Below are 19,484 nucleotides of genomic sequence, written 5' to 3' on the forward strand. Positions count from 1 at the left end.
TTGCTGCCCCGGCCCGCGCAGAGTAAGCGTGAGGGGGGGGGCACGGATCAATTTTCGCACCGGGGCCCCATGGGTCATGTGTACGCCACTGCCTCCAATCTCATCTCATTGACTGGACTCCAGTTGGCTGACATCTCACTCCAATTAGCTCTTGGAGATGTCATTAGTCTAGGGGTTCACATACTTTTTCCACATGTGTTCAATAAAAACATGGCAACATTTCATTCTTTGTGTGTTATTAGTTTAAGCAGACTGTGATTGTCTATTGTTGTGACTTAGATGATGATCAAATCACATTTTATGACCAATTTGTGCAGAAATCCATATCATTACAAAGGGTTTACATACTTTTTCTTGCAACTGTATTTTTGTGTATTTTATTTGCATTTTGTTTTACTGTACTTAGGTATAATCTGTTGGTCCTAGTCTTTTCCACTGGGGAAATGGGTACTGAAGCCCATCCATGACCAAACATATACGAGAAGAATCCCATTTCACAATATATTTGCTATTGGGTGTGATAAATCATAGAACATGTATGTATGCAGGATTGATAAGCAGTTCCGAGAATAATCAATCCACCATAGTGAGCAACGGAGAATGTTGTCAGTACAGTGCAGAAAAACGATAATACTGTGTTTAAGCCTGAATGGAAGTTACATTATAAGAAGATGTTCTGTATCTTTTCGCACTTTCATTAGAATTTGCGTCACATACAACATAGTGTACTTTAATATATCCTGAGGGATCATCAGCCAACTGTGACTAAGTATTTGTGACAAACATTCATCATCATTACTATTTGCACAAGTAATTCAATGCACACTTTTTTCCACACTGTTTAGAACCGTTTAACCCCTTAACACCGTTACGGCGTTACATGCCGTCCCGCATTAAAAGGGCTTTAAAGCCGTTGCGGCGGCATGGAACGCCGTAACGGCTTTGAGCCCCTGGAGGAGAGGTGTACTCACCTCCGCCGCGATCCTCTTCTGGGGGGCTGCCTGACAGCCCAGGCAGCCCCCCTCCGGCAAATGAGGCCCCCGGGGGCCATGTGATCGCTCTCAAAGAGCGATCACATGGCCCCCTATAGCTGGCTATGTTTGAAATATCTGGTGGGAAAGTAAAAAAAAATAAAAACTAGACAAGTGTAAAAATAAATTAAATATATTTTTATATATATATATATATATATATATATATATATATATAGATAAATACATATAATTACATAAAAGATTACATTAGTATACACGTAGAATTTAAATACCTATAAATGCATATATATTAAAATTCTACGTGTATATTTAAATAATCTTTTAACATAATTATGTGATTTGATTAATTCAAATTTGATTGACATGCCTGACAACACAGGGAGAAAGTGCAGAGAATTTAATTCGCAAGCACTATATTTGACCCTGTAACTCTCCAAGACACCATAAAACCTGTACATAGGGGTTACTGTTTTACTCGGGAGACTTCGCTGAACTCAAATATTAGTGTTTCAAACTGGTAAATTGTATTACAACGATGATATTTTAAGTAAAAAGTTACGTTTTTCGCATTTTTTACAAACGAACGGCACTTTTATGGTCTATATTATTGTTGTAATATGTTTTACTGTTTTAAAACACTAATATTTGTGTTTAGTGAAGTCTCCCGAGAATAACAGTACCCCTCATGTACAGGTTTTATGGTGTTTTGGAAAGTTAGAGAGTCAAATATAAGGCTTGCATTTCATTTTTTTCACATTGAAATTTGCCAGATTGGTTATGTTGCCTTTGAGAGCGTATGGTATCCCAAGAATGAGAATTACCCCCATGATGGCATACCATTTGCAAAAGTAGACAACCCGAGGTATTGCAAGTGGGGTATGTCCAGTCTTTCTTAGTAGCCACCTAGTCACAAACACTGGCCAAATATTAGTTTTTTTGCTTTTTTCACACAAAAACAAATATGAACGCTAACTTTGGCCAGTGTTTGTGACTAAGTGGCTACTAAAAAAGTCTAAGCATACCCCACTTTCAATACCTTGGCTTGTCTACTTTTTCAAATGCTATGCCATTACGGGGGTAATTCTCATTCCTGGGCTACCACACCGTCTCCAAAGGTAACATTACTAATCTGGAAAATTTCAATTTGAAAATGGAATGTTCTATATTTGACCCTGTAACTTTCCAATACAACATAAAACCTGTTAATGGGGGGTACTGTTGTACTTGTGAGACATCGCTGATTACAAATATGTGCATTTTTTTGTAGTAAAACCTACCAGTGTTATGACATTCACAGTTAAAATGTCAGACGGAAATACAAATTTAAAACAAAAATCTTATTTTCTCACATTTTTTTTTATTTTTATTCATAATAAATTATGTTTCATATATGAATAGTTAATGAAAAATTAAAGCCCTGTTTCTCCTGAACAAAATGATATATAATAAGTGTGGGTGCATATAATTTGAAAGAGGGGAACTACGGGCGAACAGACATATAGCGCAAATTCTAGTTTTTGTTTACGTTTTGTTTTGATCAGAACGTGCACTATTGACTCCGTCCTGAAGGGGTTAATAAAAGTGTATATAACTTGTGGTGTTTATACAGCAGCCAATACATTCCACAGTACTGTGTATATAACTGCGGTACTGTAGAATGTATTGTCTGCTTTATAAATAACATAACATAACATATGAGTATGCAGGAAATAATCCCTTACCCCTTTGTCTGACTGCCACTATCAAACAAAGTAAATTTTTAAGATCTGCAAGAATGCATTGAACACGTCCTTAACGCTGGCAGCAATCAAATAAGTGATGGAGGGGAGTTGCAGTTTTTTTGTACCACTCTACTAATCTATAGAGAATAAATATGATATTTAACTTATAAATGAATGATAAAATAGCACATGTTTATATGTATGTTTGTATAATTGTACTTTAAGTTAGTCCTACAACCACTACATAAATATTATTGCTGCAAGAGGAATAACAGGAACAAACCGCAGAAGCCACACATAGAGAGATGGAGGCAGGTCTTCATGAAGTAAAAAGGGTATTTATTCACACACCGATCGGGTCTCAGATGAACTAACGTTCCAAACAGGTCTGAGCCCAGAGCACATGTTACAGAATCATTTTATTAAACAATAACTCCTCCCATTAATAGCTCCACCCACACATGCCCTTAGACCAATCAATGTATAGGACATCCTGGATCTCCTTATATTGGCAGACCGCATGGCACTTACAGACAAAGGAATGTACTATCCACTTCCGCACATGCTCAGTACACTGATGACTTATCCAACAGTTTGTAACCAGATACCATTTAGCATATGCCACGTGGAGATTTCGGCCTACTAAATTTTAACCGTGCCGAAATCCCATTATATTATGATGCAAAATATTTTAGAGATTATAGATTGTGCCTTATCTAGACAGCGCCTTGTAATTTGTTTTCATGTAGGGTGAAAACCTGTACCAGAAATGTGGGTATCATGGGCTAAAAAAGGTTTTGCATAGCTTGATGGGTTAGAACACATCACCCGCTTTGCTTTTTGTGGATTGATGATTATCATTATGTATTATACTTTTTGCAGTGGACCCCATAACAGCTTTTTTCTTTTAAATATATAAGCAGTTATTATGGAAGTGTGCTGCTGTTACTACATTGTTGTTGTTTTTTCAAATTTGAAACAATCTCTCATATATAAAAAAGGTCACACCGTAATGATATGGTTTATTTATTTTTATTTATTATTGCCATTTATATAGCGCCAACAGATTCCGTAGCGCTTTACAATATTATGAGAGGGGGATTTAACTATAAATAGGACAGTTACAAATAAACTTACAGGAACAATAGGTTGAAGAGGACCCTGCTCAAACGAGCTTACATTCTATAGGAGGTGGGGTGTAAAACACATTAGGACAGGAATTTACAATCAAATAAGGTGGGCTGCCCTTTTGGAGAGGGCAAGAGACAGGTATGTGAGGTAAGGGTTAGTCTTGGAGGCCATAAGCTTTCCTAAAGAGATGGGTTTTAAGGCACTTCTTAAAAGATGCAAGACTAGGGGAGAGTCTGATGGCGGTAGGCAGGCTATTCCATAGGAAGGGAGCCGCCCGCGAGAAGTCCTGCAAGCGCGAGTTGGCCGTACGAGTGCGGACAACGGACAGGAGGTGGTCACGGGCAGAACGGAGAGACCGAGAAGGGACATACCTATGGATCTGTGAGGAGATATAAGAGGGGCTAGAGTTGTTCAGTGCTTTATAGGTGTGAGTTAGTACCTTGAATTGACTCCTATAGCATACAGGAAGCCAATGTAAGGACTGGCAGAGGGGTGAGGTGTGAGAGAAACGACTAGAGAGGAAAATCAATCTAGCAGCAGCATTCATTACGGACTGTAAGGGTGCAGTACGGCTATTGGGGAGACCAATCAGGAGAGGGTTACAATAATCCATGCGGGAAATTACTAGAGCATGGACAAGCTCCTTGGTAGTATCTGGTGCAAGAAAGGGGCGGATGCGGGCTATGTTTTTAAGATGGAATCTACAGGATTTGGCAACATGCTGGATGTGAGGCTCAAAGGTGAGACCAGAGTCAAGTATGACGCCAAGACAGCGCGCTTGCAAGGATGGACTGATGTTGGTACCACAAACTTGGAGGGAGAGCGAAAGAGGAGGATCAGTATTAGGAGGAGGAAAGACAAGGAGCTCAGTTTTTGAGAGATTGAGTTTCAGAAAGCGGGAGGACATCCAGTCAGAGATGGAAGAAAGGCAAGCAGTGACACGTTGCAGGACGGCAGGGGAGAGGTCCGGGGAGGAGAGATATAGCTGGGTGTCATCAGCGTACAGGTGGTAGTGAAATCCAAAAGAGGTAATAAGTTTGCCAAGAGAGGCAGTATAAAGAGAAAATAGAAGGGGACCAAGGACGGAGCCTTGGGGAACTCCAACTGAGACAGGGCAAGGGGAGGAGGTATCATTAGAAAAGGAGACACTGAATGAGCGTTGGGAGAGATAAGAGGAAAACCATGAGAGGACAGAGTCACAGAGACCAAGCGATTGAAGAGTTTGAAGAAGGAGAGCATGATCAACGGTGTCAAAGGCCGCTGAGAGGTCAAGAAGAATTAGTATGGAGTAGTGGCCTTTGGATTTAGCTGCGATTAGGTCGTTAGTAACTTTGATAAGGGCAGTCTCTGTAGAGTGGAGAGGGCGGAAGCCAGATTGAAGAGGGTCAAGGAGAGAGTTGGAATTGAGGAAATGAGACACACGGGTGAAGACAAGTCTTTCCAGAAGCTTTGAGGAAAAAGGGAGCAGGGATATGGGACGGTAGTTAGAGGGGGTGGATGGGTTGAGGGATGGTTTTTTTAGTATAGGTACTACAGTGGCATGTTTAAGGTCAGCAGGGACGATGCCAGAGGAGAGCGAGCAGTTGAAGATGTGTGTTAGAGAAGGCACGAGACAAGTGGAGAGAGATCTAATAAGGTGAGATGGGACAGGATCGAGCGGGCAAGTGGTGGGGCGAGAGGAGCAAAGAAGAGCAGCCACCTCTTGGTCAGTAGCTGGGGAGAATGTCTGAAGGGTAGGAAAGGCATGATCTATGTGTGATTGAGAAACAGAAAGGCAAGGAGGGGAGAATTAGGCTTGTCAGTAAAAGCAAAAAATTCAAGAAACCACTGTGGTACTCCACAGATGTAGCCAAAATAGTAAAAAACAAAAAGTTAGCATTTAGTAATTATAAAAAAAACCAGAGTGAGGAAGACAGAATGACCTATAAGATTAGGCAGAAAGAGGCTAAGCAAGTTATAAGAGCTTCCAAATCACACACAGAAGAGAAAATAGCACAGTCAGTAAAAAAAGGGGGACAAAACCTTTTTTAGATACATAAATGAGAAAAGAAAAGTAAAACAAGGATTAGTTAGATTAAAAACAAAAGAAGGAAGGTATGTAGATGAGGATAAAGGTCTAGCTGACTGCCTCAATGAATATTTTTGTTCGGTATTTACAGATGAAAATGAAGGAAAGGGACCTCAGTTAAGAAAAAGGATAAATGAGTCATTTATTACATGTGAGTTTACAGAGGAAGAGGTTCTATTTCAACTGTCAAAAGTAAAGACAAATAAGTCAATGGGACCTGATGGAATACACCCAAAGCTATTAAAAGAGCTTAGTGGTGTACTAGCAAAACCATTAACAGATTTATTTAACCAATCATTGATAACAGGAGTAGTCCCAGAAGATTGGAAGTTAGCGAATGTTGTGCCCATTCACAAGAAAGGTAATAGGGAGGAGTCGGGCAACTATAGGCCAGTAAGCCTAACTTCAGTAGTGGGGAAAGTGATGGAAACCATGTTAAAGGATAGGATTGTTGAACATCTAAAAACACACGGATTTCAAGATCAGAGACAACATGGGTTTACTTCAGGGAGATCATGCCAAACTAATCTTATTGATTTTTTTGATTGGGTAACTAAAATTATAGATCAGGGTGGTGCAGTAGACATTGCTTACCTCGATTTCAGTAAGGCTTTTGACACTGTTGCACATAGAAGGCTTATCAACAAACTACAATCTTTGAGTTTGGATTCCAATATTGTTGAATGGGTAAGGCAGTGGCTGAGTGACAGGCAACAGAGGGTTGTAGTCAATGGAGTATATTCGAAGCTTGGGCTTGTCACCAGTGGGGTACCTCAGGGATCTGTACTTGGACCCATTCTCTTTAATATTTTTATTAGTGATATTGCAGAAGGTCTTGATGGTAAGGTGTGTCTTTTTGCGGATGATACTAAGATATGTAACAGGGTTGATGTTCCAGGAGGGATAAGCCAAATGGAAAATGATTTAGGTAGACTAGAAAAATGGTCAGAGTTGTGGCAACTGACATTTAATGTGGATAAGTGCAAGATAATGCATCTTGGACGTAAAAACCCAAGGGCAGAGTACAGAATATTTGATACAGTCCTAACCTCAACATCTGAGGAAAGGGATTTAGGGGTGATTATTTCTGATGACTTAAAGGTAGGCAGACAATGTAATAGAGCAGCAGGAAATGCTAGCAGAATGCTTGGTTGTATAGGGAGAGGTATTAGCAGTAGAAAGAGGGAAGTGCTCATGCCATTGTACAGAACACTGGTGAGACCTCACTTGGAGTACTGTACACAGTACTGGAGACCCTATCTTCAGAAGGATATTGATACCTTAGAGAGAGTTCAAAGAAGGGCTACTAAACTGGTTCATGGATTGCAGGATAAAACTTACCAGGAAAGGTTAAAGGATCTTAACATGTATAGCTTGGAGGAAAGACGAGACAGGGGGGATATGATAGAAACATTTAAATACATAAAGGGAATCAACACAGTAAAGGAGGAGACTATATTTAAAAGAAGAAAAACTACCACAACAAGAGGACATAGTCTTAAATTAGAGGGACAAAGGTTTAAAAATAATATCAGGAAGTATTACTTTACTGAGAGGGTAGTGGATGCATGGAATAGCCTTCCAGCTGAAGTGGTAGAGGTTAACACAGTAAAGGAGTTTAAGCATGCGTGGGATAGGCATAAGGCTATCCTAACTATAAGATAAGGCCAGGGACTAATGAAAGTATTTAGATAACTGGGCAGACTAGATGGGCCGAATGGTTCTTATCTGCCGTCACATTCTATGTTTCTATGTTTCACATTCTATGTAAGAGCAGCCACCTCTTGGTCAGTAGCTGGGGAGAATGTCTGAAGGGTAGGAAAGGCATGATCTATGTGTGATTGAGAAACAGAAAGGCAAGGAGGGGAGAATTCTTTCCTTAGCTGTTCAATCTTGTCAGTGAAGTAACATGCGAAGTTATCAGCAGTAAGGTTAGTTTTGGGGGTGGCCACAGCAGGGCGAAGAAGAGAATTAAAGGTGTGAAAGAGACGCCTGGGGTTGCGGGAACATGAACTAATGAGAGTGGAAAAATAGGACTGTTTGGCAAGGGCAAGGGCTGCACTGTATGAACACAATATGAATCTATAATGGAGAAAGTCTGATTGTGTACGAGACTTCCTCCAGGAGCGTTCAGCACAACGGGAGCATCTTTGCAGGTAGCGCGTTGATTTAGTATGCCATGGTTGGGGGCGGGTCCTCCTCGAGGTGCTTGTTTGGAGTGGCGCTGCAGTGTTCAAGGCAGATGTAAGAGTAGAGTTATATATGGAGATGGCCTGTGAAGGACAGGAGAGGGAAGGGATGGACAGCAGTTGTGAATCAATGTCAGCTGACAACTGTTGGAGATCAAGAGAATTAAGGTCCCTCCTGAGTTGAGGGGGGTTAGGCTGAGGTTTTTGGGTGAGGGGGTATGTGAGAGCAAATGATAAGAGGTGGTGATCAGAGAGTGGATATGGAGTGTTGCAGATATTAGATACTGTACATGCATAAGTGAAGATTAGGTCAAGGGTATTGCCAGCTACATGGGTGGGAGAATCTGCCCACTGCGATAGCCCGAGGGAGGAAGTCATGGAAAGTAGTTTGGTGGCTGCAGAGGTCAAAGGTGGGTTTATAGGAATATTGAAGTCCCCGAGAATTAGGGATGGAATGTTAGAAGAGAGGAAATAGGGTAGCCAGGCAGCAAAGTGGTCAAGGAAGAGAAGAGGGGAACCAGGGGGGCGGTAAATAACAGCAATGTTAGCAGAGAAGGGTTTGAAAAGGCGAATTGAGTGTATTTCAAATGATGGGAAAGAGAGAGAAGGGGGGGTGGGAAGAGGTTTAAAAGAGCAGTGAGGGGAGAGGAGAAACCCAACACCACCACCTTTACATTCAGAGTTTCTTGGGTTGTGGGTAAGTTGGAGACCACCGAAGGACAAAGATGCAGGGGTGGCAGTGTCAGAGGGGGAGAGCCAGGTTTCTGTTATGGCTAGTAAATCTATAGAACGAGAGATGAAGAAGTCATGGACAGCAGTGGATTTAGTTATATTGCAAACAGAGCGTGCGTTCCAGAGGGCAGTATTGAAGGAGGATTTAGAGGAACATGAGATGGGTATGAGATTAGTGTGGATCCTTGGGTTAGTATGTGCTGAGTTTGTTGCGAGGGGGCCGGGGTTAGGAGAGACATCACCAGCAGCTAGGAGCAGAAGGATAGAAAGGAAGTGAAGGTGGGAGTAGGATTTGAAAGTTTTGTAGGAGGGTATGTATGTAGAGGATTTGGGAGGAGTTGGTGGAGATAGGCTGGAAAGGTATGTGTAGAGTGCATGAGATGAATAGAGAGGGGAGGGGAGTAAGGTGGAAGTAATAATTATGGTGTTGCTAGGGACAGGTGAGTGAAAGGATAGGGATATTTTAGTGATGAGAGAAGTTAGTGTTAAAGTGAAAAATAGAAGGGAGAACATTAGAAAAAGTGTATTATATAGATATGTAGATCATATATACAAACACACAAATATCAATGAGTGATTAAACCAATGTAAGGATGCAGTGTGTTAAATAAATTCAGGTGAGGAGAGGTTTAGTGATTTGATTGGTGTGTTAAGGAAACCAGCTGATGTGCACTATCTATAAGTAAGTTGATGACCATGGGGTGGGGTGGGCAATCTTCCAGAGATGATACCTCTGCTCTGAAGATTCAGCAGGACTTGGTTGCTTGGGAGTGCTGGGTGTTAATGCTGTTTTAAGGGGCCCAGTCTCTGCTCTGAAGATTCAGCAGGACTTGGTTGCTTGGGAGTGCTGGGTGTTAATGCTGTTTTAAGGGGCCCAGTCTCTGCTCTGAAGATTCAGCAGGACTTGGTTGCTTGGGAGTGCTGGGTGTTAATGCTGTTTTAAGGGGCCCAGTCTCTGCTCTGAAGATTCAGCAGGACTTGGTTGCTTGGGAGTGCTGGGTGTTAATGCTGTTTTAAGGGGCCCAGTCTCTGCTCTGAAGATTCAGCAGGACTTGGTTGCTTGGGAGTGCTGGGTGTTAATGCTGTTTTAAGGGGCCCAGTCTCTGCTCTGAAGATTCAGCAGGACTTGGTTGCTTGGGAGTGCTGGGTGTTAATGCTGTTTTAAGGGGCCCAGTCTCTGCTCTGAAGATTCAGCAGGACTTGGTTGCTTGGGAGTGCTGGGTGTTAATGCTGTTTTAAGGGGCCCAGTCTCTGCTCTGAAGATTCAGCAGGACTTGGTTGCTTGGGAGTGCTGGGTGTTAATGCTGTTTTAAGGGGCCCAGTCTCTGCTCTGAAGATTCAGCAGGACTTGGTTGCTTGGGAGTGCTGGGTGTTAATGCTGTTTTAAGGGGCCCAGTCTCTGCTCTGAAGATTCAGCAGGACTTGGTTGCTTGGGAGTGCTGGGTGTTAATGCTGTTTTAAGGGGCCCAGTCTCTGCTCTGAAGATTCAGCAGGACTTGGTTGCTTGGGAGTGCTGGGTGTTAATGCTGTTTTAAGGGGCCCAGTCTCTGCTCTGAAGATTCAGCAGGACTTGGTTGCTTGGGAGTGCTGGGTGTTAATGCTGTTTTAAGGGGCCCAGTCTCTGCTCTGAAGATTCAGCAGGACTTGGTTGCTTGGGAGTGCTGGGTGTTAATGCTGTTTTAAGGGGCCCAGTCTCTGCTCTGAAGATTCAGCAGGACTTGGTTGCTTGGGAGTGCTGGGTGTTAATGCTGTTTTAAGGGGCCCAGTCTCTGCTCTGAAGATTCAGCAGGACTTGGTTGCTTGGGAGTGCTGGGTGTTAATGCTGTTTTAAGGGGCCCAGTCTCTGCTCTGAAGATTCAGCAGGACTTGGTTGCTTGGGAGTGCTGGGTGTTAATGCTGTTTTAAGGGGCCCAGTCTCTGCTCTGAAGATTCAGCAGGACTTGGTTGCTTGGGAGTGCTGGGTGTTAATGCTGTTTTAAGGGGCCCAGTCTCTGCTCTGAAGATTCAGCAGGACTTGGTTGCTTGGGAGTGCTGGGTGTTAATGCTGTTTTAAGGGGCCCAGTCTCTGCTCTGAAGATTCAGCAGGACTTGGTTGCTTGGGAGTGCTGGGTGTTAATGCTGTTTTAAGGGGCCCAGTCTCTGCTCTGAAGATTCAGCAGGACTTGGTTGCTTGGGAGTGCTGGGTGTTAATGCTGTTTTAAGGGGCCCAGTCTCTGCTCTGAAGATTCAGCAGGACTTGGTTGCTTGGGAGTGCTGGGTGAGAGCCTGTGCTCATGTAAAGGAATTAACAAATACTATTTTTGTAGATAAGCAGAAACTTGTATCCAAAATTTCTACTTGTGGAGGTAAGTGTGTTTTTTACCTACCTCAGCTGTTCAATTCTGTACCACCACCCTCATATACCATAGTCCCCGACTCAATGGGACAATCCCAAGTCCTGGCCTAGCTACATGGTGGGAGGTATGTAATTCCTTGCCCCAGCAAATGTTACGGTTGTGTTTATTGGGATAAAATAAGGAACTGAAGGGTGACCGCTACTCTTTAATGTAAGGAAGCACTAGTAAACTGCATATTTGGTATCCCAGTTGGTTGCTTTATGAACACATTCATTGTTTTTCTTAGAATAATTAGCAATATAGTATTTGTTTCCCTCTAACCCTTGAACACTTCTTCTATAGAATGATGCACTTAACACTTATTGAAAAGTATTATAGTGATTATTGTTTTGAAAAAGTACACGTAATACTCTGGAGTAATGTCCAATTCTTAACATGAATCAGATAATGGGTAAATCCTAGGGATTTGCAGGACACAGATAAAACTTGATTACTTCGTTTAGAAAACTCATAGATGCTTGGACAGAGGAGTTGATAGAGATGACCTAATCTGAGGAATGCAGAGTATGTTGGGAATCTTGGGACTTTGCCTTGTTAAATAGTTTTGTTCTATTTCTAAGACCATGTTATGCTGTTTTGCCCTTTCTTTTAATGGGATTCTTGGTCTGGTACTATTTAACTAACACATCACATGTTATGTTGGTTCTTGAGATAAGTAGCAAACATTCAAAATCCAGGCTCATTATATACATCCACACTGAAACAACACAATAAATATTATGTGGTGGTTTATCTTGTAATATTTAGTCTTGAAAACCAAGCTCTTCAGAAATATTAGATAATCAAAAATAAATGCCAGATTGTATTTTGATTGGTCTAGTAAATCACAGGTAAATCGACCTGATGCAATTGTCTGTTGTTTTTGCTGTGAAGACTTCCACGTCTACATTTTGACAAGTTGCATAAGTGTGCTTTACAAAATTCAAGCGTACATCCATTGCAATAGACAACAAAATTATATAAATACATAAAGGATTAGTCAACCCTGTCAAAAATTCAGAATCCTATATTTTTATAGGTTTCGGATGTGAAAAGCAATGATTTTATTCTGGACACGAAAGCATGATTGTTGCAGATTCTCGCAGTTTGTCCATTCTCACTGGATTTTGTCCATGTGGAGAAAATCCAGTGTCTAGTGAATAACCCTGAGTGTGTGCCACTTTGTGTACATGTAAACAGATTTAACCTAGAAGCTTTTTCTAAGCATCAAATATGCAAACAAGACTAAAAAAAGGTACGTGGAGAAATGAGCAGAAATACACTTGTAAAGGAAATTGTGATTATTATTATCATTTAGATATCCATAATATATTACACAGCATGTTACAATTATAGAAAGGGGATATTTATAGGTGAAGAAGGTCCGCAAACAAGTTTGCAATCTATGATCCTTATGTAGGAGGGATATTCCCTGTTTGGGCACAAACCTATCTGTCCCTCTTTTCTATCCTAATGTCCCTCTTTTCTAGGAGTTCCATATTGTTAGTGTGTGTGTTGGAGTGTATATCAGCGCTTCACTGCAATAATACTCAATGTGATGTGTATTCAAACCATAATAGATGTGTTTAGAAATCAGTCTGTGTAAATAAGATACATTGTTCCAAATTATATTTTAGCATAAATTGTTATTAGTAAGTAAAATACAATTTCTCATAAGCCCTACCCCTGATTATACCCCATTCACACCACTAAAATAAAACTGTCCCTCTTTGTCCATTAGAATTGTTGAGAGGTATGATAAACTCAGTTCATAATATAGCCATATGTCTTCAAATGGCAGAAGCAAAGTCGCTCTGGGACTCCAAATTAAACTTATGTTTACAAATAAACTTAATTTTTCTGTGGTTTCAGCAAACAGCTGTTATGAAGAAATGTCACATGTCATACGTGCTGAGTGAATCCTCTTATTTTATCTCTGTTATAGGTGTATGAATGTATATTTAAAAGGTGTATACGTCACGCAGCAGGAACAGGCATGGAAAACCATGCTCAGGTGGTATACTACTCCGATAACTTTGCACAAAATGCACAAGATAGATTCTGACGATTGTTGGAGGGGTTGTGGTTTCCGAGGCACGTATCTCCACATGTGGTGGGAATGCCCGAAAATCCACGTTTTTTGGAAGTCTGTTGAAGACCTATTGAGGCAGACATTCGGCAAACCACTCGCCTTGGACCGATGGATTTACCTTTTAAATAGATCTATAGAGGGATGGACGAGAAGGGAGCAGAAATTGGTGCGGGCGATAACCTTAAGTGCACGCAAAGCTGTAGCAACGGCGTGGTTAGCACCTGGAGGCCCGGAGTTTGGGGGGTGATTTCTAGGATAAAGGACAGCAGAATCATGGAAGATCTCACTGCTAGATTGAGAGGAACTACAGCGGCTTTCCAGAGGGTTTGGGAACCATGGGACAATAGTGTACTGGGCTCTGGGAATGATTGATGGGATAGATATATGATTTCAATCGGGATCCGACACAGCCGGATCGGGGTTGGTCTGGAGTTCCGTGGCTCGTTCGCCTCCCCCCCTCCTCCTCCCCCCCCCCTTTTTCCTCTCCTTCACTCTTACGTTTCTCTTTCTCTCTTTTTCACTTTTCTTCTTCTTGTTACATAACCCTTGGTATACAAGGGTAACTCTCATTTTTTACTTTTTTCTTTCTAATATTGTCTAAGTCCAAATTGTCATTGTTTTCTTTCCTCGCTCAGGCATGAGTGTCCTGACAGAGAGCTGAGGATGCCTAAAGTACACCCCTATGCGGGTAGAATTAGGGCTCCTGTTTGGGGTACATGGCCTGATTAGCAATACAACATCATCGACGGGAGGCAGGTAGTCTAGAATTAATGAAGAGGCTTGCCTTTAGGGCTAATGTTTTAATTTGAGTTCTGGAGGATGATGTATAACATAGTCTACTTCTGCGCAAGCTTCATCATAGAGTTGTTCTCGCTATACCTCTTGTAAGCAAAAGCAAGGAATTTAAATGATGTAACTATAGAAAAACGAAAATCCTCGAAAGGGGGCAAGTGGTATGGAATTCATAGAGTGGCTTGTCGTATGTGCTAATGTCGACTTATTTGTATTTCTATGTGTGTTCGTTTATATTTTGGCTTCTGCGCAAGCCTTCAAGTTGTATTATTCTTGCATTGCCTATCGTGTGCAAAAATAAAGAATTAAAAAAAAAAAGGTGTATACATGTGTGCTCCTTCAAGAACTGTGTAGATCATTCTGTTTATTTCAGCAACAGTCAGATTAAAAATATATATTCACAGTAGAGCGACGATTTTCTATCCCCAGCATCATAAAAGGATAAAGAAAGTCTAGTAATAAAAAAAAAGAAAATCTATAGTCAATATAGGAAATTACAAAAAGAAACATTTACCAGTATATACACCTCCCCAATGTGATCACAGCAAAAATTTGTAATATTACCAATATAGGACCAATATGGGACTGGACTGTAATACAAACAGCGTGGAACTGGACTTGGGTATAAACTAAAATAGAAAAACAATAAAAAACAACAACATAGTGTAAACTGTATAATAAAAAATGTGTAGTAGATAAGTATGTGACTCTCACTCACATTCTCCAGAGCCGTGCCAGGCTCTGTAAAACAGGCTCAGGGGTGCCAATACTGGCTAACGATCCAGGTGATCCAGATAGATGCGACTCCAGAATTTGGATGCAAAATATATTTATTGTATAAAATTATTTTAAAAAGGTATAGGCACTAATGGGCACTATGGGGGTGGAACCCAAAGCAGACGATAGTGTATATAGCAAAATTGGAGTTCCACTTACCCCTATCTTTTAGCAGCCCAGAGTGTCAAAAATACACATAAAATAACAAATATAAATATGCAGAAGATTGAAGCAGACGCGTTTCGGCTAACAGCCTTCCTCCAGTGCTCCCAAGCACTGGAGGAAGGCTGTATGTGAGTGAGAGTCACATACTTATCTACTACACATTTTTTATTATACAGTTTACACTATGTTGTTGTTTTTTATTGCTTTTCTATTTTAGTTTATACCCAAGTCCAGTTCCACGCTGTTTGTATTACAGTCCAGTCCCATATTGGTCCTATATTGGTAATATTACAAATTTTTGCTGTGATCACATTGGGGAGGTGTATATACTGGTAAATGTTTCTTTTTGTATTATGTAAATTTGGTGCATTGGGGAAGCACTAGGTTACCGGTTGCACCATTCATTGTATATCTTTATTATATACAGAACTGTCAAAATTTCAGTGAAGCGCCTACGCACTATCTTCTGTTTGTTATTAATATAGGAAATTAGTATTTTTGTTTTATAAACTGATTGAGCAGAGTGCACATTTAGTTTGTGTCAATCACAGGATTCAAACTGTAATACATGCATTTTACACAATAGAATGAAATTACACGTAACATAATGGACTACCCCTTAAGCACAGAGCACTACAGTCTTGAGAAGGGGCTGACCCAGGTTATACCATCGAGCAGCCCCCTAAAAGTTCCTGGGTCTACAAAATGGCCTTTATTATTATTAGCCCCAAATCCCAAGTGCTTTGGGCTGGACAAGAACTCAAAGCTATGCACAGTCTCATTCGATTCCTCACAGACGTGTTTGCAGAGTGCTGGAATTTCATTGAAGAACTGGATGAGATGTTTGGATGTACCTGATTAATGGTATTAATACTTTTTGATATATTGATATTTTTTATATATGATATATTCTTTGCAGGGGTCAAGTCCTGGGGAATAAAGTGTGGGAACTCACTCGAGTTCCACCCTCACCCCACCACCAGAAAAAAAAAAAAACGTGTATGCATATACAAACGCGTACACACACACTCAGGTGCACACATACACTCACAGACACACACACACACTCACAGACACTCACAAACACAAATTCACAGATAGACACACATACTCTCACAGACACACACACACACACATACACTCACAGACACACACACACACACATACACTCAGACACACACTCCCAGACACATACACATACACTCACAGACACACACATACACAGACACACACTCACATACACACACACACCCAGACACATACACACACACACACTCACAGACACACATACACTCACAGACACAAAAATTAATTGTATTTTTTTTTTTTAAATTGAAAAATGTCCACCCAGCCTTCCTACCTGGAGAGCTGGCATGGACCTGTCCCTGGGGTCCAGTGGGGCTTCAGTGCGGCAGACGGCTGTCTCGCTGTCAGACGCGTCGAGGGAGCTGTGTTTTCTCTGCTCCCTCTCACCGTGCGGGCTGTCTGCTGATGCCGGGAGCCGGAAATTACGTCATATTCCGGATCCCAGCATCAGCAAACGGCGCGGTGAGAGGGAGCAGAGAGAACACAGCTCCCTCGCCGCGTCTGACAGCGAGACAAGAGCCGGCCGGGGGGTCCTTCAGGTGGCCATAAGGCCACCTCTTGGGCCCCCCATGACAGGGGGAACACGGGGGCATTTGGGGGCGTCATTTTTTGCCGCCCCCTGAGTGCCTGCAGGACCACAAACGGGAACGCCGTTCCTGCTCTAAAAAAAGTACAGGAACGCCGTTCCCACGCGTTCCTGCAGGACTCGAGCCCTGATTCTTTGATATTTTAACATTTTGAAAAATAATTTTCAAAGTTTATCCAAAAATATTAAATCATTTAATAAGTGTTTCCAAAAATGTTAAATCAGAACGTAGTCTGAAGATGCAGTGCGTTCGCCACAGCAAGTCTAATCTTCAGTATTGAGTATTGATTGTCTGCAGTGCACATAGACAGCCAATGAAGACACTTGTTGCTCCACTGTCATGTGTTTGAGGGATCGAAGGCAGCGTGGGAAGCATCTGGTTGCGCAGAGCAGAGCTGCACAGAGAAAGCAGGATTCTACAAGAGCTCAGGGGACAAGATCCACTGCAGTGGCTGCTGTAGCTGTCTGAATTAATCTACTGCTCTGCTACTAATACAAAGGTTAGTAGATTTTCCAATCTTCAACCCCCTTCCCTTCTTCTGATCATCTCCATGTGCCAGATTCATTATCACAATTCCTAACTGAAAGTTTTTTGTTTTTTTTAGTAATGAATGTGGTACAGGAAGACAGTCAGCGATGAATAATATATTAGCACTATATAAATGCCAAAAATGTATATCTTGGAAAAAATAATAATTTAATATTACATAATTAATATTGATAAATAAATCATGCTATCAGGTGCAATGTTTCATTATGAAATGCCGCACATGCTGAGTTTAAACCCTTTGTGCCAGAAGTCTAACTCCACCTCCAGCAGTGTCATTGGAGAATCATTAGTCAGCCAGGAACTAGAGGAATTTGAAAAGGGCAGGCTAATGGCAATTTTGAAAAAAGAAAGTGTAAATGTAAATATAAAATACACTATTTATTAACCAAACATAAAAAACTATAAGAACAGTAAAAATAAGCTTTAAGAGTCCACTTTACGCATTTCGCCTCTTCAAAGGCTTCTTCAGAAGTGTGGTCTCATCATCATCAAGTATTGTTTATATAGGCAGTCTATCATTAAAAATCACTTCCTGGTGTGATAATTGGTGCTTGTTGTGAAAAACCACTGGAGAGGAGGATATTTTATGAAAAAAATTAGGAAGAAAGAAATGGAATGGGTCTATTATATGAATACACTACATCCAAATGGTTAAAATCTAGATTTTGATTTATTTAATTTTTTATAAAATAATTTTTTATAAAAGATAAGGATTGTATATCTATTTATTGTTTTTATGTAAAATTTGATTACTTTTTTTACATTTTATATGTATTAGGGCCATTTGGCCTGTATTTGTGGGAGGGGCTTAAATTAATTCACTCCCCTATATAAGGGACACCCCTTACCTGACTCATATCGCTTGAGGTAAGCATCAGAATGATTTCCACTTCCGGATCATCCAGACGCGATTTTACCTGATTACTCCATGAGGTTTTCTAAGCTGAGCTGTGTCAGGAATCCAGCCACAGGCTTTTCCGTCCTACCACCTTCTTTCTTCAATCCATCGCCGTGGATGGTGTCCAAGTGACTCACAAACCGTTACGCCAGGCATCAGTCCCACGGCACCATGCACTGGTCAGGTCCTCACCTTACGGCTGCATTTTGTCTGTCTGTTCTAAAACCATTGCATGTTCATGCATATCATTCGTTTAAACCCCCTACCGGTCTTTGGCTACAGGCTTCTTAGACATTATCACATTTCATGTACAAACCAACGAACCACTGCATTTTCGCCTACGCACTGACCCCTACCGGTCATTCGGTGTACTACAGGCTTCTTAGACATTATTGCATTTCATGTACAAACCAACGAACCACTGCATTTTCACCTACACACTGACCCCCACCGGTTTTTGGTTTACTACAGGCTTCTTAGACATTATCGCATTTCATGTACAAATCAACAAACCACTGCATTTGCGCCTACACACTGACCCCTACCAGTCATTTGGTGTACTACAGGCTTCTCAGACATTATTGCATTTCATGTACAAACCAACAAACCACTGCATTTTTCACCTACACACTGACCCCTATCAGTCATTCAGTGTACTACAGGCTTCTTAGACGTTTTTGCTTTTCATGTACAAAACAATAAACCACTGCAATTTCACCTCACACTGACCCCTACCGGTCATTCAGTGTACTACAGGCTTCTCAGACATTATTGCATTTCATGTACAAATCAACGAACCACGGCATTTTCGCCTACATGCTGACCCCTACCGGTCAATCGGTATACTACAGGCTTCTCAGACTTGATTTCACTTCATAAGCAAACAAACTAACTACAGCATTTTCGCTTTTATACTGACTCCTATCTGTCAAATGGTAGGATTAACCCCTTAAGGACACATGACATGTGTGCCATGTCATGATTCCCTTTTATTCCAGAAGTTTGGTCCTTAAGGGGTTAAAGGGTATTTTTACCATACAATCAGCATTTCTGACCCCTACTGGTCAACAGCAAAACTGTCTTCATATGTCATATACAATTTACCAGCCAATATAAATTACACACATGACAGGTGTATAGTCGCCATTTGGGCAGTCGGAATCCAGGACAAACCACCCCCATATCCTAACCCAATAACACACAGACACTAAGTAATATGGGGAAATTTGTCCACAGCTTTATTAACCAATAATTAATAATAATAATAATAATAATAATAATAACAATAATAAATTAACATATAAACATGGGTCATTGCCCCCCATAC

Source organism: Pelobates fuscus, chromosome 5 (genome assembly GCF_036172605.1).
Source record: "Pelobates fuscus isolate aPelFus1 chromosome 5, aPelFus1.pri, whole genome shotgun sequence".
Lineage (NCBI taxonomy): Eukaryota > Metazoa > Chordata > Amphibia > Anura > Pelobatidae > Pelobates > Pelobates fuscus.